The 27500-nt window shown below is 34.1% G+C and overlaps 1 protein-coding gene across 14 annotated transcripts in view; it reads right to left on the bottom strand.

Moving 5' to 3' along the window:
* The window catches only part of LOC143255764 (uncharacterized), a 78810-nt gene that overhangs the window by 32421 nt on the left and 18889 nt on the right, over positions 1 to 27500 (bottom strand). For 8 of the 14 annotated variants that reach the window (XR_013030823.1, XR_013030821.1, XR_013030822.1 and 5 more), the window contains one exon: positions 11286 to 11930. The exons of the other annotated variants lie outside the window; for them this stretch is intronic. The gene's annotated coding sequence lies outside the window, so the exon portion shown is untranslated. The remainder of the gene's footprint in view (positions 1 to 11285; positions 11931 to 27500) is intronic. 14 annotated transcript variants of the gene reach the window in all.

Below are 27500 nucleotides of genomic sequence, written 5' to 3'. Positions count from 1 at the left end.
CAAAATATCTCTATTACCGACTTTCTATTATTGCTTCAAATATATATGTATATAAATGTATTAGGTTAAATATCTAAATAATTTTAGAAATTATCGAAACTTTATAACTAAATAATATTCAACAACGTAAGAAACATCAGATTATTATTATTCTATTGATTTTTTGTTTAAAAGTTTCAGAGGTTAAGCAGCTGAGGCTTGTTTTTTGAATTTCGCACAAAACTACTCGAGGGCTATGTGTGCTAGCCGTCCCTAATTGAGCAGTGTAAGACTAGAGGGAAGGCACAACATCAAAAGTAATAAAATGTTTATTTAAATATTTCTAAGTTGGATAGCTTAATTACTATAGTGTAAATTTAAGTATGTACTGGTCGTAGTAAGAGGTCTTTACTAGGTTTAAGCAAAATTATGTCGTATTTGAAAGCAAACTATACGCCATTTTCAATATTCGATCCTTTAAGCCAGTTCAAGGTGCAGCTGTGAGAAATAGCTCTAAAGCTATAGAAAGAACACGCGCACACCAATAAAATAGAAATATAATCTTTAAACCGATGTCTTTAATGCTAGAGACGACTACAAAAAAGCAGTTTACTCAGCTGTAAACACGAAAAACTTGTTTGACACACAGAAGTAAAAAAACCAAATCGAGAAATCAAAGACTTGAACTCGTAATATTAAAATAGTCTAGACTGCTGTGTATAAACATAATAGAGGAGGGCTGTGCTTTTATGTTACTTGGTATATAGCAGGATTTCTTGTCAAGCACTTATAAGGAATGTCCAGTGGCTACAACAACTCTTAAAATGTTTGTTGTTTGTTTTTTTATCTTGTAACATCAATACACCGTGAATAGAAATATACAGTATTATAAGGAATGCTCAATGGCTGTAGTAACTGTTAAAATGTTGTTTTCTCGTTTTTCTTCCCTTGTAAGATCACTACACTGAGAATAGATATACTCGGTATTGTACAGAATGTTCAATGACTGTAAGAACTGTTAAAATGTTTTTTATCTTGTACAATCAATACACTAGGTATAAATGTGCATAGTATCATACGGAATGTTTAGTTACTCTAACAACTATCAAAAATATTCTTTGATAGATTGTTTAGGCAGAGTATTCATGATGAAACATAGTAGAATGGATGACAACTGCCTTCCGCTTTTCGTCTTCAGATCACTGTTATTGTATTTCAATGACCTGAAAACGAAAGGCGGAAAACTTTCGAAACGTCGTCCTCCACACTTATGTCTCCACAACAGGCAATTGTCGTCCATTCTACAAAGTTTCATCAACTATCAAAAATGTTTTGCACCTTGCAACATCATTACACTTCGTCGAGATACACTAAGAATTATATGGAAGGTTCCGCAACGGTAACAAGTATTGAAAGCGTATTTTATCTTGTAACGTTACTTCATTGTGAATAGATACACTAAGTATTATCATTTAACAAATACTCCAGTATTAAGTAAGATTATATTTTAACCTTGTCAAAATCGGCTTTACATCAGAAACAAGTTTACTCCTAAAACCAAAAACATTTCTCAAGCAATTGAGAAATATATTTATTTAGGCTTAATTCACCTAAACTTCTTGAGTGAAAAGATACTATCAATACATAGTTAACTAAAGAAAAACATCTCAAATTATCTGTCTACCAACATGCTGACTAAACTAAATTGCAATAAAAATAAAAAAAACAATCGATGTGTGTTTTTATCTTTTGAGAAAACAACATGGACGTCTTATGCCTTAATCAACACACTAAGCCCTATTTACATTTACTTTAAAGTATCAACACATTTGTTTTTAACTAGCGATGGATATTACATACTAATTCAAATTTATGTTTTTAGTATATATTCCTATACTTAATTTAAATTCTCATTATAAATCATTATAATCACAATCAGAATACTAAGAAAATGAATTACAGAAGTGGCAGTGTTAACCATTTTCAATTAAGGTTTTGTATATTTTGTAAAATATTGAGCACATTCAGAAATTATTTGCTTTTAAAAAAAATCATATTCGTAGTTATCACCCTTCACCTGTAGCATTACACTTATTCTTTCAAATTGAATATGTGAGTCAATAACCTTTCACCCTCATGTTTAAAGATTTAACGTCAAAGTTGATTTCATTCGTTTCTATGAGCACAAAGATTCACAATAGACTATCTGCGCTGTGTCCAACACATGAATTGAGCTCCGAATTTAAGAGTTGTAACCTCTCAAGTGTGATCTTTTTCAGTAATAGTTATAAAAGACGAAAAGAAGAAAAATCCAGTTATTCGCCTTTTACAATATCCTCTTTACTATAGTGTTGAGAATAGTGTCGGGGCTAAACGAAACTTTAAGGTTGACTTTAGATAAAGAAGTAGGTTTATGATAAAGTAGTAGAACGTATACCATTCAGAGTGTAAGCTTTCAGAAATGGTTGAAATCAACAACGGCAATAGGTTACAAAATACGGCCGCCACCTCTTTTCAACTAATGTATTTTATAAGGATCAATCTAGATGGCGGATCTTGTTGGTTTTTTTTCTTCTTGTTGTTGTTAACGGTAGTTGCCAGACAGCTTAATGGTATTCGTTTGACATCACATGTCTGCAAAATTAAACTTCATAAAAGTTATTTTGGTTTTAATAGTGGATTTTCCGCAATTCAGTTACGCAGGTTTAGAAAATGATATTCATTTTCTCTATTGCGTAGAGTTTTACAAACTGGGAAGAAATGACACTGTTACTTAGATCAAGTTATTATTTTGTTTACTACAATGAACAATTTTTATTGTTGTGTATAAATTATAGAACGATGGATAAGACCATTACGTCGCGATTGGTCTAGACTCTAGAGCAATGTTTCCCAACCAGGGGTGCGAGATCCATACTTCAATTTGGATAATATGTCGGATGATGAAGAACTGAAGGAAGATCTTATTGAACTGCGCACAAATCGAGTTCTTGAAATGCAGTTTGAAAGCAAAACTTTGGAACAATATTGGTGTTTGGCAGTGAACATATTTTCAAAACTTTGTGAAAAAGCACTAAATGTGCTCATCCCATTTGTGACGACATACTTATGCGAGTTTGGATTTAGTGCCTTTTTGTCAATCAAGACAAAATCTAGAAATCGCTTGGGTGCACAGGCAGACTTGCGGATTGCTATCAGCAACAAAGTGCCACGCTTTGAAAAACTCGTAAGAAATAAACACGAACAAAAGAGTCATTAAATTTAAATTGGCTTATGAACATTTGAAATTCAAAGAAATTTCATTTCATGCATGGATGAAAATGTATTTTTTTGTAGGCCATGTAGGGTTTATGCAACTTTTAGTTTGTTGTAATATATTTTTTCTTTTCCAAATGTTTCGTTTTTGTTTATATATCATTAAAAACTAATGATAAAAATTTGTTTTGGTCACCTTCAGCTTTATTCTTAAATAAATAATTACTGTGAGCGGTGCGAGAACATATTAAAATTTTTTAGGGGTGCGGGGCACAAAAAAGGTTAGGAACCACTGGTCTAGAGAAATCTATAGCCATTGGCTGTCAACGTTTAAGCATGATAAAATGTGACCCGATTTCAATAGAAATGATTCACTAATATAAAAATGCATATGATATATTTTGGAAATCTGTACGTGATGGAAAAATGAATATTATTTTCGGATTCAGTGCACAGAAACCACTATAGAACATGTGAAAATTTCAATACAATAAAACCGATGCAAACCTAAATAAGCAGTCAAAAGATAAGAAGACGATACTTGGCAGTTAACTGGAATACCTAAATACCGTTTATGGTAAAAGTCAAATTAGTAACGTCCTGAGAACAGCTCTGGAAAAATATAACAATAAAAGAACAAGTTCTGATAATAACCTTTTTTAAAGAACATGAAGAAATATGAATAAAATATGATTTATATGAAACAAAACTTAATGAATAAATGTTAAAAGAAAGTTAACGATCAGTGAAAAGTACATACAAACAGAGAAAAGTATTTGTATCAGTAAGCCGGCGAGGGGCCAAATATTATAAAAACTGTTGGAAAAAAATAGTAACATCATGAAACGATAACAAATCATGAGGAAAGCTTAAGTAAGAATCATCAGAATTCTAAGTTCCTGACAATAAATCAGAATCGAATCCTGCTTAGAGTCATAGGGAGTAAAATTTTAGAAAATACCTTTATCAGACTTCAGTGAACAATTATGTAGCTATTTATTCATACTTCGCAATTTCCCTTTCTCACTACAAAGGTAATATACCAAACCATGGCAAGGTGATTAGGACGCTTGACCCTTAATCTGAGGGTCGAGGGTTTGAATCCCCGTAGCACCTCGCATGTTCGTACTTCCAGCCGTGGAGACGTTATAATGTGACGGTCAATTCTACTATTTGTTGGTAAAAGAGTAGCCCAAGAGTAAACAGCGGATGGTGATGACTAGGTGCTTTCCCTCTGGTCATGCACTGCTAAATTAGGGACGACTAACGCTGATAGCCTTCGTCTAGCTTTTCGCGAAATTGAATAAACGAACAAACCCATAGAATCATTCTTCGTATCATCATCTGATGCAAATATGCTGAAAAGATTCGAAATAATTTTAACTTGGAAGAGTGAAAAGTAAGTAAGATAAAACTTTTAAGAAATACTAATTCTCGTCCTGAACACTGTACTGCTAACATTAGGAGACCAGAAACATTTGCAGACTAACAGGGATTGAAGTCTACCAATAATGTTTCAATGGTTACGAAACGTTTATAGGTGGCGCTTTCGTTAATTAAAAGTATTTTTATATACATACTGGAAAGGTAGTTGAAATGTGTTAAAGATTATTAAAGAATTGAAACAAACCTACAATAAAATGAATTAACTGAATAACACACGACATAAACTAATTTTAAACGCGTTATCTGTCTTATATGTTTTGGTCTGCAAGAAACAAACACCAAACCAAATTTTTAAACTGTACTGAATAAAGGCGGCTTCATTTACAGGAGCGAGGTACACCAATCAAAATGAGTAAAGTCACTTAATCATTGAAACGTCAGACAATGCAATTTACAAAAGTATCTGAATATTATAACACAGTGAAATGTCTTTGGAAGTGTGAACCGTGGTACCATTTGTGGCTTTTTGACAACCACTTATTTAATTCACACAGAATGTTTACATCCTAAGTCAATAAAGATAACGCAAATTGAGAGCTGAAGTTACGAAGAAGAACCACCTGCCCTCCACCACCAGAAAAACACATTGCGATAAAGGTATGCCTGTTATCCGCCATTGTTAAGAAGGTAATATTTCAAATACAAATTATAATTACACGAAAACTCACAAATCAAAAGTTCAAATATCGAAATCATCTGGTGTTTTCATGAGAAAAATGGCTAAAGAATCTGAGATGACGGTAATTTAATTAAACACTTTTCAAGTACTCCTGTGTAACTTCAACGGATTTTTTTTGTGTGTCTTTCTCTTGCTTTAATACGGACTAGGAAGTATGATAAATGGAACTTTAATTTTCGTTAACTTTTTATAAGAATTATGGTTGATTCTCAATATAATAAATATGGAGCATGCATGCAATTGAGTGTGATTAACTCTAAACATGGTTGTAAATAATCGTTTTTCACTGACGTAAGTAACACAGTATTTTAAAATGATCAATAATACAATACTGAGAAGTGATTAACAAAATAAATTATATACTAGAATTTGAAACGCAAAATCCTAAAATAAACACTTTCTAAGAAAAACATTAAATGAGCAGCTTGTTTAAGGACTCTCAAGAATATCTGAGCTTTTTGACAATCAGCTAAATTTAACCTTCTTAAAATGATTTCGTTACTGAAGTTAATCTTTTGTTTGTTTGTTGTTTTTTTTTTAAATTTGGCGCAAAGCTACACGAGGCCTATCTGCGCTAGCCGTTCCTAATTTAGTAGTGTAAGACTAGAGAGAAGGCAGCTAGTCATCACCACCCACCACCGACTCTTGGGCTACTATTTTACCAACGAATAGTGGGATTGACCGTCACCTTATAACGCCCCCACGGCTGAAAGGGCGAGCATGTTTGGTGTGACGGGGATTCAAACCCGCGAACTTCGAATTACGAGTCAAACGCCTCAACCCACCTGAAAATAAAGTTCCATTTAATAGGTTTACCATTACACAGGAGCCCGGCATGGCCAGGTGGTTAGGGCGTTAGACTAGTGATCTGAAGGTAGCGGGTTCAAATCCTCGTCACAACAAACACGCTCACCCTTTCAGCCATGGGGTGTTATTATTCTACAGTCAATTCCACTATTCGTTAGTAAAATAATAGCCTAAGGGGTGGTGATGATTAGCTGCCTTCCCTCTAGTCTCACATTGCCACATTAGGAATGGTTAGCACAGATTGTCCTCGTGTAGCTTTGCGCGAAATTAAAAAACAACAACAAATCATAACAAATTAAGCAACAGTATCAAGAAATAACTACGTTAATAAAAACATTAACTTAGTTTTTTCAAAATTATATCTATCATTTTTAGATGCTGCGCTACATTAAGAGAATCTTATTTCTATTAATGATAATTAACTGATTTGCTTTGACAGACAAATAACACTATTTAACAAAATTTTTACTTTTTCTTGATCCTGCCCCCCGCAAGTACAGCGGTATGTCTCCGGATTTACAACACTAAAATCAGGGTTCGATTCCCCTCGGTGGGCTGAGGAGAGAGCCCTTTATGGCTTTGCTATAAGAAAATACACACAAACACACATTATCTTGATCCTGGGCAAAAGTGTTATTTCCCAATTGCTTATGGAAAAGACCTAATTTTATCTTCAAACTTTGCTTTTGTAACCTGGGTAATGAAATTTTCAAATTCATCCATTTTCCAAAACATTCCAGGTAGATTCAGTGCTGAGTAGCTGATAGAGAATTTTCTCGAACTTACAAGATTTTTCAAAAACTTTCTAGAATGTTATAGAACTTACGAGAATTTTCAAGAACCTTTACAATTTTCTAAAACGGTCAGTTTAGTTCTAGCTGCCTAAGTGAACACATAGATCTATCCAGGGAGGCTTTACCAAGTTTTCCTGTTGTCTTTGCCTTGTGTTTGCACTACAACAGGAAGCATTGGCCAAAACGGACCGAGTTTTCTGTAGGGAGGCACAATGTCAAACGTGAGCCACAAATGGACCCCCAGAAGGTGTTATTCTCAACATTACACATAAAGTTGGGTCTTAGGAAACAATTTGTCACAGCTCTTGATAAGGAGTCTGCATCTTTCAAGTACCTTCGAGACTTCCTTCCTAAGCTGTCTGAGGCAAAGGTCAAAGCTGATGTCTTTGATGGACCGCATATAAAGAAGATCCTGGAGTGCACAGAATTCCCCAAGAAGCTCAGTAGGAAGAAAAAAATCTTGGGTTAGCTTTATCGCAATGGTTTGGGACTTCTTAAGCAATCACAAGGCCGAAAATTATGTGGAACTAGTTGAGGCTCTGGTGAGAAACTACAACAAAATGGACTGCAGGATGTCCCTGAAAGTCCGTATCCTTGACGCTCATCTTGATAAATTCAAGGAGAACATGGGAGCATACTCAGAGGAGCAAGACAAGCACTTTCACAAACATATACTGGCCTTTGAACGCCTCTACCAAGGAACGTATAATGAAAACATGATGGGTGACTATACTTGGGGGCTAATACGTGGAAGTGATTTATATTACAGCCGCAAATCTCGAAACACCACTCACTTCTAAATATTTTTCTTCATTTTTGTAGTGGTCCGGCATAGCCAGGTGGGTTAAGGCGTTCGAATCTCCGTCGCACCAAACATGCTGGCCTTTTCAGCCGTGGAGGCGTTATAATGTTAGGGTCAATTCCACTATACGTTGGTAAAATAGTAACTCAAGAGTTCGCAGTGGCTGGTGAAGACTTCCCTCTAATCTTACACTGTTAAATTTGGAACGGCTAGCGCAGATAGCCCTCGAATAGCTTTACGCGAAAATCAAAACACATACAAAACAATCATTTACGTATAGCTTTAGTGTAAATACATGTAAATCTTGATTGATATGTTGTTTTATTCAGATCTTATGTAAATGAAAATGTGCAAATTTGCCCGTTTTCACATAGAAAATAGGTTAATTTCTAAATTTCATTAACCAGGTCAAAAATGCAAAGTTTGAAGGGAATAATGGCCATTTTCTGTACTTTTACAACATAATCAAATAAGAAATAATACATGCTATCCTGGAACAAACTTTAATATCATATATAACTGGCCCGGCATAGCCTGGTGGGTTAAGGTATTCGACTCGTAATCTGAGGGTAGCGGGTTTGAATCCCCGTCGCACCAAACATTCTTGCCTTTTCAGCCGTGGGGGCGTTATTATGTGATGGTCAATCCCAGTATTCGTAGGTAAAAGAACAACCCAAGAGTTGGCGGTAGTTGGTGATGACTAGCTGCCTTTCTTCTTGCCTTATACCGCTAAATTAGGGACGGCTAGAGAAAATAGCTCTCGTGTGGTAACTTTGCACGAAATTCAAAAAACAAGAAATACACAATCATATGTAACTAAAAACCAAACACATTTTTAATACACATATGAACTTTGAGAAACATATTGTTTTTAGTACTCTAGAGCATATACATAATGACATTAGTGTAACAGTTGTAATATAAGAGAAACTTCGAACATTGTGATTGGTGTTTGTTTTTATTTATTTGGACTCTGTTCACCGCAGAAAATCTAACTCCAGATTTTAGCACGCGACTAACTTTTCGGGGGAACTAGTCCTAGATTTAAAACTCAAACTTTAATATGCTTTTCGTAAGACAAGTATTCTGTAAAGATCAGTTATTGAGAAGCGTTAAACTGTTAACTATGTGGTCTGTAACATGTATTTAACTTTTTGTAACTAATCACTTATATTAAAGGAGAAACTGAGGAATAAAGCCACATTTTGCTAAATGAAATACAACAGTTTCTTTGTTGTTTTGGCTTATGTTATTAATATTCTCTGAGCAAACTGAACAGCGAGGATCCTCACTATCCTATTTATGGTATTATCTAGAATGAGTAAATAGGTTAGAATAAAATGCGCAACGATGATCCAAGCATTCTAATAATTTTTAAATGGGCAAGTCTTCTTAGAGAGCACTAACCTCTCAACAGGTGGTATTACATCGTGTAGTTAGGAATTCGATAAATCAAGTTAAAGGTATGATCTTCAACCCCAAGTTAATCAGTATTTATAATTCGTCATTTATAAACACAAAAAGGAAAATAAATTTATATGAAGGAAAACAGAAGTCATAAAGGTTGTTTTTGTCTTGAAGGTAAGATTTTAAAAATGTATCAAAATCAGGACAGATAACAAATTTGACGTCTACACTTGAAAGGCTGGGCGTGGCCTAGTAGTTAACGTGCTAGAATTTTGAATCCTAGAGTTCACGGTTTGCGGCTCGATATAACAAAAACATCTCGTTGCCGTGGGTGTGCGACTAAAAAGTTATGGTCACATCTCACTATACGGTCAGACAAGAATCGCCTAAGACTTGACTGTCGGTTCTGTTGACAAGTGAATTTGCTGCTAGTCTATCATTCAATTCAAGATTAGAGACTGCTTTATGCAGCTAATGCGGCTGTGCGCAGAAATTCTGAAACAACTATCCTGGAAGAGTGTGTGTCACTAATTTTGAGGCGTCCTACTAACACGAATACAGACTAACGCAAGTAAATTAATTACTTCGTAGTACGCCCTATGGATGTAATATGCATTACGTAGATGATCCATTAAAATACATTTTTTATATTAAGGTATTATAAAAGTATTGAATATTCAAATTAGTAAATGAAGTGACAACTACAACAGATTTCAAGTCGCAATGACATGAATGTATCGGAAGAAGATTGTGACATTCTTTGGTTTTAATTGGCAATCTGATGTCAATGAAAGTTAACAGTTATTGGGAAGGCGATATAATATTCTTTTTCGACATTTACACACTTAGGTCATGAATATGTGTTCAGATTAAAAGTTTAGAATTTCCACAACGGTAATATGTATATAGTTGGAAGGCAAATGAATATGGATTAATTTGGGACACTAGGACAATTCTTAAAGATGTTTTTAACAAGTCGTACTCCAGCTGTGGTAATAAAATTAAGTACGGTAATTTGTAACAGATAAGATTCGACGAACACAGATGCCCTGGGCAAAACCCTTCCACGTGCTTCAAACAACAGTATGCTATGTAATCAAAATGCTCCTCCGTCTGAAAACCATCTGAGTCATGTGCACCCAATATACTTCCACAATATATCTGTTCAACTGACACATGCTTCAAACAGCTGGAAGTTGAAACAAATGTTGAAACCATTCTATACGAAGACTTACCAACAAAATGCCAGGTTTGAATGCAATCCAACTGTTGACATGCGCGCTGTGAAACCGTCATCTTTTTACACTAGATGGATTATGGATACCAAGCTGGAAGGAGTAGTGTGTTTTGAACATGTCAATCTTACGGTGGGACTTTTTGCAATAAAAATTACTCTGCATAGCTATTGGTAAAAAGCAAGATCGTCAGACAGAGTATGGCCGGCCAAAGCGACATAAATTATAATTACGTGGTGAGGGTACAATATCGTTTCAGTAAAACGTACTCAACTTTTATATAATGAACTGTCCTAGTTAACGATCAATTTAAAGTGCCTGTGTTATACTTTAAATACTACACTTTCAAAACAAAATAGTGGCGCGGTTTTTGGCATGACCAAAAAAAGTAACATTATTTCTGGACAACACATCACGGTAAAAGTCCGCAGACATACCACTGGAAATCGGGTTTCGTTACCCGTGGTGGGCAGAGTACAGATAGTCTTTTGTGTAGCTTTTTCTCTAATACCAAACAACAACTATCATTGGAACTACAATATGCCAGTCTTGGAACTGGGTATCATATGGATACTTACAGCAACATACATCATTTGAGTTTAGTGTATTTTTAGAATAAATCATGGTTTACCATTTGTTTCTGATTACAAAGGTGACTTGTTAGCTCTATTACAATAGATGGCAGTATGCGTGAAATGTCCTTTTTCTCAAGCTAAACGGAGCTGTGAAACATCATAAGTAATTTTACAAACATAAGGTAGAGTTCGAAATATTCTTTTTTATTTTGTTTTCACGTCAGCATTCGTTTTCTGCATATAACATGAATTAAAACTTTTAAGAGTTTTCTTAAAATTACAGGTGAAAAACTGAACTACATATACCTGAAATTTTAAAAGTGGGTAGGTAGGAAGCGATCACGTGATCCTAATGCCCACTTCTGTTCTTCCATCGCTTTTCTTTCTATAGGGAGCGTCTCAGTATTTATTTAATAGTTTTCGTCGTTATGTCTAGATAAATGGATAGTCTGCTTCGAGTTGAGACCAGGCCGTTTGTTTCTACGCAGACACTTAACTTCAGTTATATATTAAATTACTATAAGTTGGACATGTGTAACATCGTAGTTAACACACACACATATATAGATTTCTCTTCTTTCTTAAATAAAATTATCAATCAGAATTAATATAAAAATTGATGAATCTTTGCACTAATAGATGGGCTATTCACTCTTTGTATGTAAAGTTCTACTGTTCTTTTTCCGTTTCAACAAAACGTTATAGTTGAGAATTATTACTTTAGCACTATTCACACGTTCCCTTTGTCTGTTACCACGTGTTTACGTCAGTAGAAAGACCTTGAAAAACGCCCTCCTCCGGACGACACTGATATCCGTAACCGTGACCTTGACTGCCCCTATTTTCCTGCAGCCATTCATAGGATTTGATGATCAGTTTGACTGAATGTGAATACGAAGCCGCGCCTTTGGCAGTTGACAAACTACAAAAGAATGAGGCATCAAGACCAACCTAGAATAAAAAAAAATAGAAGGCTGTACAAGTCTATCTATATATATTTAGGCATTTAGGAATATTCATTTAGCACAGAAATTTGGCACTGAAAGAAAATAACTCAGAGTTTTAAAAGATACAAAGGTAAGCAAGTTAAATAAGTCGTTGTCTAGGTGTATGTGGCTTTTCTACAACCTCCTCCAAGCATGAACTAATCCAGAAAATCAGAAAGTATGACAATACAAAATACTGAAAATATATGCTGGTCATCCGCTTACTTATATATCGTTTTCTCTCTGAAGAAGGCCCCCCCCCTAGTGGCTCAACGGTATATTTGCGAACTTCCAACTCTAAAATCCGGGTTTCGATACCCGTGGTGGGTAGAGCACGGATAGCCCAATGTGTAGCTTTGTGATTAATTCAAAACATCAACTCTGAAGAAGTAGAACGTTTAGCAACTCATAAAACAAACATAATTGTTATTATCAGACAACCTGTTGTGTATGTTTGTGTTCATCTCCAAACAGAACAATTCTTCAACTTATTGCTTCCTAAAAGTTAAGTGTCTGAACTTGAAAGAAATAGTTCATAAATTACATTTTATAGCCCCCACACGTATAACTTACGTTTCATTTTTACCTAAACGAATAATCTTGATTTTATATTGAATTTGTCGAAGAAACGAGACGATGCCTCTAAAATAGCCATTCATTTATTAGTTACTAAAAGTAATATTTCAAATACGTCATATCGATCTAACATATAAAAAATACAAGTGATATTTGGTAAGTATTCTCCTGTTACAACTTGATCGATATGGATTTATTACAGCTCTAAAAGAGTTCAACCCGAAATTTAACTGCTCATATCTGTTATGGGGATTTCAGAAATTTTCCATTTGTTTACAATAGCTTTCGATTCTCAGAATTCATCTATTGAGTGATTATTATTGAGATAGCCGTTGTCGGTTTTTAAAACACTAAAACACCCCAAAATTGGCGATTTTATGATGCACGAGAGCTTGTTTTGTATAGAATTCTTGTATCGTTTGAAAGTGTTAATGAATTGTGGGTTGATATTAACTAGCAGCTGTTCACGGGTTGGAGATAATCAAGGTACAGTTTTGTTTTTAGTTTCTATGTTTGTAATGCTCGTATTAGAAACATACAAAATTTTCTAAATGGCATAGAGATCCCAATGTTACAGAATCATGATATTCGGTCGTTACATTCAACTATTGTCACGTGAGGTTAAAACAAATGTTGTTATGGGCTGTACTGTTATTGACATTTCTGAAACTGCTTTGCAATTTCAAATTCCATCACGTATCGAAAGTACTTAACAGATCTCTTAATTTTGGTCATTACACATGCACTAGCCAAGTGTTTACATGGTTAACTCATAACTGTCAATGTAAATATACACTTACCAGAATTACTGACGTCATTATCATACATGAATATGCCTTATTACCAATAAATTTTCTCTATTGTTCATCACCAAATGTTTAGTTTTATTTACCAAACTGGGTTATAATTTCATTGTTTATTGCATCTTTACACCTCATCGTGAATTCCTACTCTGTTTTACTTCACAGGCTTGTATCAACCTTTAATTAAGTTCGGTCCACCCTCCTCTCTTACTTTTTGTTATGAACAAACACATGGTTTAGTTTGTTGACCTACAGATTTATATGTAAATATATTTTAGCGCTAATGTCTTCTGCGATTGTAGTGAACTATTGATAAATTTATAGGTATTTCTTATTTTCTACGTAAATACATTAAAGGGATTCACTACTCATCTGCAAATTCCTGATCTGAGGATGAAAATTAACAATTTTCAGTGTAAGATTTTCAAGTTTGAGAGCTAAATAATTTCAGTTTTATACTTTAGGTGTATCATGGGATTAATTTCAAACATGCTATATTTCACCACCTTAATCTAGTTCATACGAACGAAGTTGTTGTTCAAGCAATTGGTGATATAAATAGTGTCGCGACAAACTATTATGTCTGTTGTATCTCAGCCGGTTTGACGAGTCCTGGTATTGGGCGAAAGGCCTAATCGCCACTGGATATATCAAATGTAGTATGGATTACATATTATTACGTTCTTTACTTTCACTCGTGTGTTCTTATAATTACTATGAATGAAGTATACTTTCGCGAAGCTTAATGATTGCCTTAAGCAGTTATACGTCTGAGGGACGATTAGTGATATCGAGAGCACTGAGAAATGTGTCAGCACTTAACTAATGTTAAATACAGAGAAAAAAAAAATATTATTCAAGCCGCCATCTCATGCAGAGAAAAACGGGTTATAAATAACCATAGCAAACTAATTTTGAAGACGGTTGGGATATAACTGTTAAGTAAGAGTATTATAGAAATACACTTAGTGCGATTACAGAAATGTTATTTTATTGTAATTACTCGTTAGAAATTCACGCACTTGTGTTCAACAGTTTATTAGTGTTTATCCGAACACCAATGTTTTCCAAACACCTCTTTTTTTTTTTTTTGTCCTATGGTGAGTCAGCGATAAGTATGTAGGCTTACACTATTTGAAACTAGAGTTCTAGTCACCGCGCAGATAGCCTATTTGTTACCTTTTCGTTAAAAACAAATACCTTTCTTTTTCTCAAATCAGAAGTCTTAAAACACATTAATAATAAGCTTGTAGGTTTATTATTAATGTGTTTAAAGGGTATTGAGGAGAAATATACTTTTAGTAGTACTATGCGAAACTGGCGTTAGCGTAATATTTCATTGATATGCACAAACTTTTCATCAGTAAACAGTTACAAATTTTATCTTTAATATTTCTGCTTACTGTCTGTTTGCGTTACCCATCATAGCCTCTTATTTATTTTATTTTTAACTGTTTATATTTATTTGGAATCATATGCACGTGTCAGGATCTGGTTTGTTTCTAACCCTTACCACACTAGCTTTTTGGTTACCCTTTGATCGTCACATCTAAGTATTCATTATTTAGCAAACAGATTGTATCGTTTATAAAATAGCAAAGCATCACCATTTCATATTTTGTTCTTTTTCACAGCTCGGTTTATTTTACTTCCTTATCGTGTTATTTTTAACTAGTTAGTAGGCAAATCTTGTCTTTATCAGTTAGGCCACATAAAGCGCCAGGTAAAAAGTAAAGTGGTGTTTAGCATTCAGAGTTTTCGATAAAAAAAGGAAGGATAACTCTTTTTTTCTTTCTCTCTTTTTTAAATAACCTCTTTGGAGGAAAGGTTGCACCCTTTTTGTTCATGATTATTGACTGTTTTCAAAAGGTCACACAGATGTCTTCTTTGTTTTATTTGTTCATCAACACGATACAGAATTTATGACAAATAAAGAAAGATGGAGAAATTTATCAACCATGTTCATTTCATTTTTTATTCAGAAGTCTTCTTTGTTTCTTTGTATAATTGAAAAATAATAATTCATAAAATGAAAAAAAATTGCCAAAAAGTAATTGGGTTAGCGGCTGCGAAAAAAACATATATTTCTTTTTACTTGGCCTAACGATACAAGTTTACTCTATAGAGCTATGTTACAATAAATTTGTTTTCTTCTCTTTTTAATTATTTATGTAGTAGCACATGTTTGGACTTGATCAAAGCATGATAGATTCAGTTTCTGCATCAGTAAAAGGTAATTCGTTTAGATTCGAGTACCTTCTTTTTGTCCAACATGAAACCATTTTAATTTTTGTTTTAGTGCATCTTACAGAAAAGGTGCGCCATCTTACGTTTTTACTCTGTTAAGCCACGATACAATAAACTCACTTTACCTTTTATTGGACTACTATACAATAGCCTCAGTTTATATCCTATTAATTAAAGTGCTATGTAGTCAGTTTTCATTCTGTTAGGCCACGATACAGTAGGCTTAGTTTCAGTTCTGTTAGGTTCAGTTTTTGTTTTATTAGGCCACGATGCATTAGGTTTAGTTTTTGTTATATTATTATACTTAGGATAAAAACAAAATGTTTACAGTAATGAATATGCCAGTTAATTTAAAATACTGTTCTTTTATAACGATTAGAATGCACTGATTCTTCAGTTCTGTACCTTCACTGTTAAGTGATGTCGTTGGCCCACGATTTCAATAATATCTCATGACGTTCGGCCTTTATCAGTTTGCCCTAAATCCCATTATTAAGCTAACGTTGTACAGTAGTGTTCATAATATAAATAATTTAAATAAATATATTATGTATGATAAACATTTTAGGCAATGGTTAACCATACCGCTGCGCCAGTGTGGATCATAGAAATTAAAGTAGGATACAATTCTTTGGCAAAATGTTGTGTATCTATGTAATATTTATACTGGTTGTTATATGAAACAGTATTTGTATGATTTATGTTTGTTTGTTTGTTTTTGAATTTCGCCCAAAGCTACTCAAGGGCTATCTGCGCTAGCCATCTCTAATTTAGCAGTGTAAGACTGGATGGAAGGCAGCTAGTCATCACCACTCACCGCTAACTCTTTACCAACGAATAGTGGGACTGACCATAACATTATAACACTCCACACGGCTGAAAAGGCGAGCATGTTTGGTGCGACGGGGATATAAGCCCGCGACCCTCAGATCATGAGTCGCATGCCTTAACCCACCTGGCCATGCCGGGTCTTGTATGACTTAAGGTTTTGTAGTACACACCAAACAATTTAATTTATATTTTATACACACAATACACTGCATGGTATTGTATGGTGTTGTTGAATAATATTTTAAAGCATTTTTATCGAATGTCAGACACTTACGACCGCTCTCTCCCTCAATGGTTTGTATGTTCTATCCCGATTTTGGCCATTTTTTTTTTTTTTAAGATGATATACAATTTAGTTCTATTTCTATTTTTTCGCCGTTTCAACGAAAGTTTAAATTTTGTTTCGTTAAAAGATGAATGTAGTACATTAAATTCATTAAAACATAAATAGCTTAACTTCTGTTTTGTTGAACTAAACCACTGTAATACATAAAGTCATTTTTAATTCACTAAAACCCCATTTTGTAGTTTCAGATTCAGCTTTGATAGGTCATAATATAGAGCAGATTCATTTCCTGTTCTATTGGGCCGTAGTACAAAATAATTAGTATCCACTCCATCGAGTCAAGTTACATAAGTTCTATTTCTGTTTTATTGCTGCATGAAGTAGTATTATAATGACGCAAATTATTTACTTTCTGCGCCATTAAAATTAGATTCAGGTTTTGCTCTATTGTTCCGTGGTGGAGAAGTTCTACTTTCTGGTCTGTTGCACTATGTATGATGCAGTGAGGTTAGAATGTGTTCTTCTGGATTATGTAGTACGTTACGTTTTTACCTTATTCAGGTTTTTTTTCTATTTTATTCATGCAAAGCTCAGCGGGTTTATTTAATGCTCTACTTAATTTCTATTATATGGCTACAGAAAATATTTCTAGCCTATCTGTATTAGAAAAGAGTCCATGAATTTCACTTTTTGAACTATTGGAAAACATTCTGCAGAACCAAATTCTTTTCTGCTTTATTAATCTTTAGGACAGAAGGTTTAGTTTGTAATCCACCGATTCAATACATCATCGACTCATATTTTGTTCTATTAAAACATCATACTACAGTTTAATTTCTGTATTATTAGAGCATGATACTACAATTTTATTTATTACTCTATTGGATTATGATATTACAGTTTTTTTTCATTATTATATTACATTTTCATGTTCTGTTCTATTAAAACATGATACTGCAGTTTCGTTTCCTGTTCTATTGGGGTTCGATATTATATTTCCATTTATTGTTGCATTCATCTATGGTACTACAGTTTCTATCACTTTTCTCTTAGAATATGAAACATATTTTCATTTTCTGTTCTATTAGGATGTGATATTGCACTTTCAATTATTGTTGGATTACGGTTCGGTTTGGTTTGTTTTTGAATTTCGCGCAAAGCTACACGAGGGCTATCTGCACTAGCCGTCCTTAATTTAGCAGTGTAAGACTAGAAGGAAGGCTACTAAGCTACTCTTAAGCTACTGTTTTAAAATGAATAGACGGATTGACCGTCACATTATAACGCCCCCTCGGCTGAAAAGGCGAGCATGTTTAAGGTGACGGGGATTCGAACCTGCGCCTCTCATATTACGAGTCGAGTGCCTTAATCACTTAGCCATGTCTGGCTGATCACGTTTCGATACCGCAGTGGTATTTTCTGTTGTACTAGAGCATGATACTTCAGTTTCATTTTCCATTTTCTGTTTTATTAGAATGCAATATTGCAGCATTATTTTATGTTTTATTAAAGCATGATTATGAAGTTTCATTTACTGTTCTGTTAGGGTATGATACTGCAGTTTTATACAATAGAATGCTGCAGCATTGTTTTATGTTCTATTAGAGCATGATTCTGCAGTTTCATTTACTGTTCTGTTAGGGTATGATACTGCAGTTTTATACAATAGAATGCTGCAGCATTGTTTTATGTTCTATTAGAGCATGATTCTGCAGTTTTATTTACTGTTCTGTTAGGGTATGATACTGCAGTTTTATCTGCTGTTCTGTTGGAGTGCCATACTACAGTTTCATTCAGCGCATGATACAACATTTTATTCTGCAATTTTGTTGTTGTTGTTTTTGCATCATGAATAAGAAATTTCAGTTTTTGAGTTATTCCGTACTGTTTCAATCACTAGATTGTTTTCTAGTGCTGGATTTTAGCCTTTTTTATGTTTTAAAATAATAACTTTTTTTAATATTTTGGATAAATAGTAATCACAACAACACCATTTGTCTATTTAACTATGTAATTTACTGTTAATAACGACAAAGTATGGAATAACATATATTTTTTTTTATAATTTTGAGTTACAATTTGTATCCATTCAAACTGCTAGTCGGATAAACACTTACTGTATATCTTTTCTGTACTTTATGACATATGAAAAAAGAGTGTGCGTTATCCTTATAGCAAAGCCACATCAGACTATCTACTGAGTCCATCGAGGAGGATCAAACCCCTGATTTTAGCGTTGTAAATTCGTAAACTGTGACATAAGCTTTATGTAATCTGCAATAGTGAGTACACATGATATCTGGGTTAAGAGAAGTACAGTGCTAGTTATACATTTGAGTTTAACAGGATAGTAAGCTAATTTCGCTATAAAATCCTGCAAGGATGGAAAGTATTTTCATAAGACAGTAACGATGTCTCTTTGTATTAAAGTTGGATACGTCATTGCTATTACCTGAAAACTATTAGTCACTTTATATATACTATCATGACATAGCAGCTGAGTATTTTTAAATGTGACTTGAGTTAATTTAATCAGTTGATATATGTTTTCATAGTACAAAAAATGTTTTTCACATCTATTTTAAGTCAGCTGTGCTCTTGGTTTAATGGCAGGAAATGATCAATAATAGTTATAAAACAGCAACATCCAAATATATGGAAAGTTTCAACACGACTAAAATTAAGACAAATAGTGATTTATTTTATAATTAAACAGTACTGTTTGTTTGTTTGTTTGTTTTGAATTTTGCGCAAAGCTACTCGAGGGCTATCTGCGCTAGCCGTCCCTAATTTAGCAGTGTAAGATTAAAGGGAAAGCAGCTAGTCATCACCACCCACCGCCAACTCTTGGGCTACTTTTTTACCAACGAATAGCGGGATTGACCGTGACATTATAACGCCCCCACGGCTGAAAGGGCGAGCATGTTTGGCGCGACAGGGATTCGAACCCGCGACCCTCGAATAATTAAACAGCAAAATATGACCTTTTTTAACATTCTATTTCATATTATAAAACATTGGAGGAAGAAATAGGGCAATGCACTAAGAACCGGAGCAACAAAACTGAGTTTGTGTTTTGTTTATATACACACACACACACACACAGGCAAATGTTTTATTATAATTACGTAAACACAAATTGCCATTAGTTTTATCACTAGGATTCTGTTCAGGTCTCTTCTTCAGTAATAAATCCATTTTCGTTGCATAAATCCAGTTCCAAACCTCTTATAGCAAAAACGTATAAAAATGAAGAGTAAAAGTTTGTGTGCAATACGTTTACATTTTTTATTTCTACTTATGTGTTAAGTGAAGGACTCAACTCTGTAATATTCGTGTCAATGCAAGCAACAAAAAACGATTACTGCTATTTCTCATAGGTTTTTAAAAACATTGTTCCGGACAGAGCCCTCTGGCGCTCACTATTTGTACTAATTTGTATGCCAGCAACATTGGGGCTTATTTCAAGTGTTAGTGCTCAACTGTGGCAATTGACAAAAGTGATTCAAAAAATTCCCACCCTGGAGTGTACAGACAGGATGGAAAATTACTTGGAAACATTGTTACTAAACATGACGTTTCTCTTGCAGGCATTGTTGTAAAGTTAAATAAACTTGAAAGGCTTATTCTTCTTTCACCGAAATTCGTACAGTGTTCACACTGTTACCATTCGAATTAGGACACCACTTAAAACTATAACTACATAATATTTGTTTAAAAAAGAGAATAAGGCAGCGTCATTAAAAGCCATTGCTAACAGTTTCCAGGAATTAAAGAACAGTTATCGTGCTTGACTTGGTAGTAACTTCTAGCAAACGTCGTAATGTTAATGTGAGAGATGGTATTATACATTTCTGAACGTTTTTGAATAAACAATAGAAATTGGTTTGTTTAACATGAACAGCTTGAGTTTTTATTCTTTATATAAAATGATAACTACTCTCTAACCCGAGCACTTTCGAGAGGTAAGCCTTTCTTCTTTGTGTTACCTTGTCTGTTCGATGTTGTGCATTATACACTACAGTTATTTATGCAATTATCTTGTAATATCAGGGTTACTTTTAACGAATGATAGCTTGGACAGTTACACAGACTGAATCTGTCCTGGTTATTGTTGAAGAAAGCGTGTTTACCAAACTAACTTTAAAGCTACATCAACGTGACTGGTATGTTTCAAGTTTACATTAACGAAATGACGTTTTAATCGCAACTATAAATTTCAAATGGCCATATGTACTTGTAACTTGTTAAGCCATGTAAAAGTCTATTTAACGATTATTATGTATTTTGCGCAAAGCTACCCGAGGGCTATCTGCGCTTGCCGTCCCTAATTTAGCAGTGAAAGACTAGAGGGAAGTGCAACTAGTCATCACCGCTAACTTTTGAGCTACTCTTTTAAGAACGAATAGTGGGATTGAGCGTAATAATTATAACGCCTCCACAGCTGAAAGGGCGAACATGTTTGGCGTAAGGGGGATTTGAATCCACGACTCTCAGATTGCCCTAAGCACCTATCGATATCGGGCCTATTTATAAACACCCACACATAGCAAGATTAATAGGTCGAAAGAGAAACGAGAGTATGGAAATCGAAAGAAGAATTTAAACTGTAGAAAAGGACACTGGGCATCTGTACTATAAATACACACAATGAAAACTATTTTTTAAAATAGCTTTTAGGAGTTAATGCTGTTTTTGCGTCAAGCTACACAATGGTATAACTACACTCTGTCTACCAGTTAAATTCGAACTGTGGATTTTAGTGTTTAAGTACGTAAACTTAATGCTGACTCGAAGGAGGGACTGTTTAGGTTGAAACTACACGTCACATGTGAAAAATGTGTTAACTGGTTTTTAACACAATTACAAAGTAATTAGCAGATTAACACTGTTCATATCGCACATAATTATCTTACTAATAAATTTCTCTATAATATTAGAGGAACATTATTATCAAGTATGACTTTACCATATTCGATAATATTTTTTTATTAATTTCACTATATTACGGGTCATATTATTAGCATTGAATCTAACTATGTTTTGTATGACAACTATATAATTATATTTATATTTATCAAATGATAGGTTGGCATTTAATTAACCTACTGAAACTTTACTGAAAGACAACGTTCTGTATCCTCGTTCACGCTCTCTGAGTACTTTATGATACGCCCCCTTCACTCAGTGACAAAGCGGTAAGTCTCAACATTTATAACGCTGAAAACCGAGTTTCGATACATGTGATAGGCACTGCATAGACAACCGATTGTGTAGTTTTGTGCTAAACAACAAACAAACGTTATGATAATATAAACAGTAATGTAAAGCAAATTAGTTTAAATGAGCGACAGGTATAGGGTGTTCGGAAAGTCACTGTGCACTTATATGTTTATTAACAGACAAAACTGCACAGTGACTTTCCGAACACCCTGTATATCATTTTACTTTAACTATTTATAGTAAATTCCAAGGTAAAAATCGTAGCCTTGTAAAAGTCGAGAAACATATTGACAGGTTTAGTATCTGACATTTGTAAGCCTTATCGTTGAGTGTTTACTTTAACCCTAATTAGTTCGTACAAGAGACAGCGTCGCCGTTATGATGGCTTGTAAGCTTTAGTAAACTCTATAGTAGCTCTGAACTACTTAGTGCGATCTTATAAACAGTAAAATCAGCTGATTTTTACCTAATTTGACCATGTATTTATTTTCACACTTCAAAAAAAGTGCTGTAAGGGGTATACTTTTATTCAATTAGTATATTTGTTTGTTTCATGTTAAGCACAAAGCTACACAGTGGGTTATCTGTGCTCTGCCCACTATGGGCATCGATACCCAGCTTCTAGCGTTGTAAGTCCGAAGACATTATGAATACATCCGAAGAAAGTGTATGTACCACCTTATTAACATATTTGATCTGTTGTTTTTCTTTTCGTTATCGGACTCTGAGGAAACTAAATAAAAAGGTAAATGAAATACGATAGTTGTAACAATGAAGCCTCTCCTTAAGTATTTGTAAGGTATTAGTTTTAGGCAATACGTCAGGTGTATAAGACCTTTTACCTAGCTTAGTTCTATTAGGAAAGGTTGAAACAAAATGGTTACAGAAATTTTGCCTGCACAGGCAACTACTGTGAATACAATAAAGGACATTTCAGGCGCAGACAAAATCAGTAAATATTTGTTTGATTTGTTAAACGGGGGTATGTTTGCGTTAGCCGTCCCTAATTTAGCAATGATAGAGGGAAGGCGCCGGTAAACGCCACCCACTGCTAACTTTTGGATCTCTCTTTTAATAACGAATTGGGGGATTAACCGGACATAATAATGCCCCCACGGCTAAAAGGGCAGTAACGTTCGGTAAGGGGAGAATTCGAACAAATGACTCTCAAATTGTGAGTCGAGTGTCCACACCACCCGGCCGTGCCAAGCCCTAAATCAGAAAAGGAATGACGCCTTTAAATAAATAATAATAATAATAGTCTTCCAGATATGGAAGAACAAATAATATATAAATCTGCCTTCCGATAAGCCTCTACTGTAGAAAAGAAGAAAAATGTATGAGTTGATTGTGAAAACCTTTTATCTTCAAATTGATTTTCCTATATAAACTTTGCACCTTCGCATCAACCGCTCCCATCATTTTTGGTTGCACATTCCCATGCTTTAGTATATCATAGCATGTATATAGTTATTAATATATCACACAGTCGAGAATCCAACACCTTTCGTTACGTAAGTTAAAAAATAGGTGTAGTTAAAAAACAGAATAGTCTTTAAAGATACGTAAAACTTCCAAGATATTTATGTAAAGAACGCAATATAATTGTTTGAATGCTAAAACGGCGGGTAAAATTTTGCGTATTATGTTGTTAAGCATAAAGTTACAGAACGGGCTAGCTGTAATCTTCCCATCACGGATATCGGAACCAGGTCTATAGCAGTGTAAATCCGAAAACATATAAGTTAATGTGAACATTTTACACACTTTTTCAGCTGTAACGCATTGCTGTTTTTTACAAATATATTTAGTGATCAATTACAATGGGTTTGTTTTTTAATTTCGCGCACAGCTACAATAAGACTATCAGCGATAGCCGTCCCTAATTTAGCAATGTAATACTAGAGAGAAAGCAGCTAGTCATCATTACCCACCGCCAACTCTTGGGTTACTCTTTTCCCAACGAATAGTGGGATTTACACTCACATTATAAAGACCCTCACGGGAATTCGAACCCGCAACCCTGGGATTACGAGTGAAGTGCCTTATCCACCTATCCACCTAGCCATACCGGGCCTATCCCAATAGGAGGCAAGCCAGCACAAAGAATTTTACGTATGAACTAAAAATAATGAAATATGGCAATAATTGATCAAATTTGACGAGATGGTTAAATAATTTATTAATAGCTAAAAAAGAAGTTGAAAAGTATTTGTTTAAAGTTAAGCACAAACCTACACCAATGGATCCGAACCCTCGTTTGTAGTATTATAAGTCCACAGACATACCGCTGTGCTACTGGAGGATCGTTAAAAAAAGAAAAGTAAAAATTAACCAAGAAAAGGGAAAAATTCAGAGAAAAAAGGATACGTTCAAAAGGCAGAAAAAAAAGGCAGTTTTCTTTGCATGGATATTTTTGTTGTAATTGTTTTGTTGTAAAGTATTCCTAATCTTTATAGTTAAAATGTGTATACTGTTTCTAATACAAAACATTGTTTTATTGTCCATTAATTTACTCCTTGTTTATAGTTAAGCACAAAGCTCTATCTTTGCTCTGTCTACCACGGGTATCAAAACTCGATTTTTAACGTTATAAGTCAGCAGACATACCGCTACTTTAGTGGCTCACTTCTCTTTGAAATAGCTGTTTTACGTTTTCTATTGACTAGTACGTATGCTTGATTAAAAGGCGTTTTGTGTATTTTCCTAATGGCTTAGCAGTAAGTTTCTGTACTCCCCTATTCAAATACGGGTTCAATTCACTGTGGTTAAGAGAAGGGTATTAATCCTTATGTTGCTGTGCATTTAAACATCACTAAGTATTTTGTATAAAAGCTGCGCATTTTAAAAAATGTTATATTTCTCTTTTCTCACGAATATTAATAGTTAATATTCTATCACATAAAGTATTTTTTTCGTTATCGTTTACAGAGAAGTAAGCCATGAGACTGCTGTATTTTCGTCAAATACACAACTGCCCAATAAAAATAAAGAGTAGTATTCTATTGACCTACATTTTCTTGTTCGTATGATTTACAAATATGAACGGGAAACGCAGGTAAACCATATACAATTGTTCAATTGAAACAACCAATATGTAGTCTTTTGGATAACATTGTCAATATTTTGTGCTTTTTGCGACTCTAGTAATCCATTTCATTAAAGAAAATACGTCTGTTATGTTGTTTAAAAAAACCTTTTAGGGATGATATACCTAACGATTTTAGTTTTTGCCTGTTGGAAATCAAATAACAAAGTTATTTATGAAACAATGAGCACATAATAAGCCAGTTAACAATGACAAGGGATATTTTTTATTGCAATTAATTTTTTTAGCCAAGTAAGTACGTTGAAAAATGTCTGTGATTTGTAATAACAAACTAAATACGCTACCTGTATAACGCAGACATAATCCAAGCATAAAAAGTAATGATACAACTCTGTGTGTATATATATAATTTTTTTTATTACAAAACCCTTTCTTTGACGAAATGATCAAAGGACTAAAACCATTCGATGCATGACATACATTTAGTTAAAGCCCTCTAGGGCATTTGATACGACTCTTACAAGAAGAGGATAAAAAAAAAGTATTTATGTCAGAGAAATGCATGCACGCTCTAAAGATAAGCAGTTCATATATATATATCTTCTTTTTTTCGGCTTCCTCATTAGTGCCAAACACTAAATATGAAGCACAAATTATCAAAAGAAACTGAAATGAAAGACATTAGAAAATTATCCGTAAAGTAATCTATACCTTATTAGTTCTTTAATTTTCCTCTTTTTTTTCGAGGAACAATGAATGAAATTATTAGTTATTCTGTTACGATTGTGAATGTTTTCTTCGAAATACCGTATTTATCATTTGTTTGAATTTAGTGGTTCGTTTTTGTACGTCCTCAGTGGGTCAGAGGCACGTTAGTGGACATACAAAATCTGGAACTCGATCTCAGCGATGGACATACCGCAAATATCCTACTGTATACGTTTGTGATACATAATAAAAAATCAGTCTCGTACGTTTTTAACTTGTTTATTGAAAAACAATAAAAAACACTTAAACAGCTTGGTCTTATTTTCACAAAGAAGGACGAATTATCGTACAAAATAGTACAATATGTATTCTCAAGACGGCTAGTCAGGTTATTAGCACTTTAATTAAAATAAAGTACAAAAAACTTTGTACTAAAGTATGTCAACTTCAGATTAATGCTTTACTTTAATTAATGTCCTAATACCCATACCAGCCGTCTTGAGAATACATTTTTACTTCAAGTGAATTTCTCGTCATCACGAAATAATACAAGAATTTGTGTTCAATTAACCAGGAAAAATAAAATATTCACACTATTATGCGCTCTAGATGTAATTTCAGATGTAAGCTAAAACAGAATTAAACATGGCTTTAGCTGTAAAATCAGTAACTCTGAACAAGTTTTAACCGGAATTATTTTCGAAACATTCTTCGTCTAATTTAATTGTAAACTAAACTGAATTTCTTACATACTCATCCAGTAATCTTTCCAGTATTTAAACACTGATCCTTAAAGCTCTTCATTAATATCTGTTTCCGTAACTAAATACAAAGCTACACAATAGGCTATTTCTGTTCTGCTGACCGCAGATGTCGAAATTCGGAGTTTAAAAGTAAAAACCCTCACACTTACTGCTGAGCCACTGACAAATGATTTTAAAGGCATGACTGGATCAGACAACTTTGGTATAAAATATAAAATAATTAATGTAGCAGTATATTTTTACCCATTACTCTGTTTTTAAATCATAAAATAGTTTTACAAATCACTCAGTAGATGCTTAAGGACATTTGGTCTACAGACATACTGAATTTTGCCATAAAAAACGTCCAGAAATTTATACATTCTTATGAAATTTTTCATTTTAAAGTAATAAAATTTCCAGGTATTTGAAACACCTTATTGCAGTTTCAGATTAAAGAGGGCTTTGTGCTATCTAGTGGTTAATGTACAGAATCGCTTATCGGAAGATCCGAGGTTCGAACTATATATACCCTGAACACATTCTACACTTCCTAGCTTTAGCAAAACGACAGAAAATCCTGTTATTTATTTAGAGTAGCTACGTAGGCGGTTGGTGCTACTGACTTATTACCCTTCTTTTAATGTGCATCTCAAAATCAAGGATGGTTATGCCTGAACCTTGATTTTTCTGACCAAGCCTGTGTTACACAGGGTTGTAATCTGCACTCCAGGTTGAAAATATGAAATACCAGGTAGAGGAATATCCAGTGTACGAAAAGCTTCCACTATGGATTTTTTTGCTTTGACAAATGCGGCTACGATGCATTTCTCGCGTGTTAAAATATGGATAGTGGTTGTTCCTCAGCTTTGCCAAAATCTTTTTTCGTATTTTATCATGATATTTTTATTTTCTCTCCCTCCGTATTCTGTAAAGTCAAAAACCTAATGTCTGGGTGTAATAGCTCGCGGCAGCCTACTTGAGGTCAACCACAACGTTAAGTTAGCGATCCTCAACTGACTCACTAACCAACCACGGGCAAGATTTGTGTGGGGTGCGGCCACTAGCG

Source organism: Tachypleus tridentatus, chromosome 7, assembly GCF_004210375.1.
Source record: "Tachypleus tridentatus isolate NWPU-2018 chromosome 7, ASM421037v1, whole genome shotgun sequence".
Lineage (NCBI taxonomy): Eukaryota > Metazoa > Arthropoda > Merostomata > Xiphosura > Limulidae > Tachypleus > Tachypleus tridentatus.
Note: the sequence above shows the minus strand (reverse complement) of the source record. Positions and strands in the feature narration are given on the sequence as shown.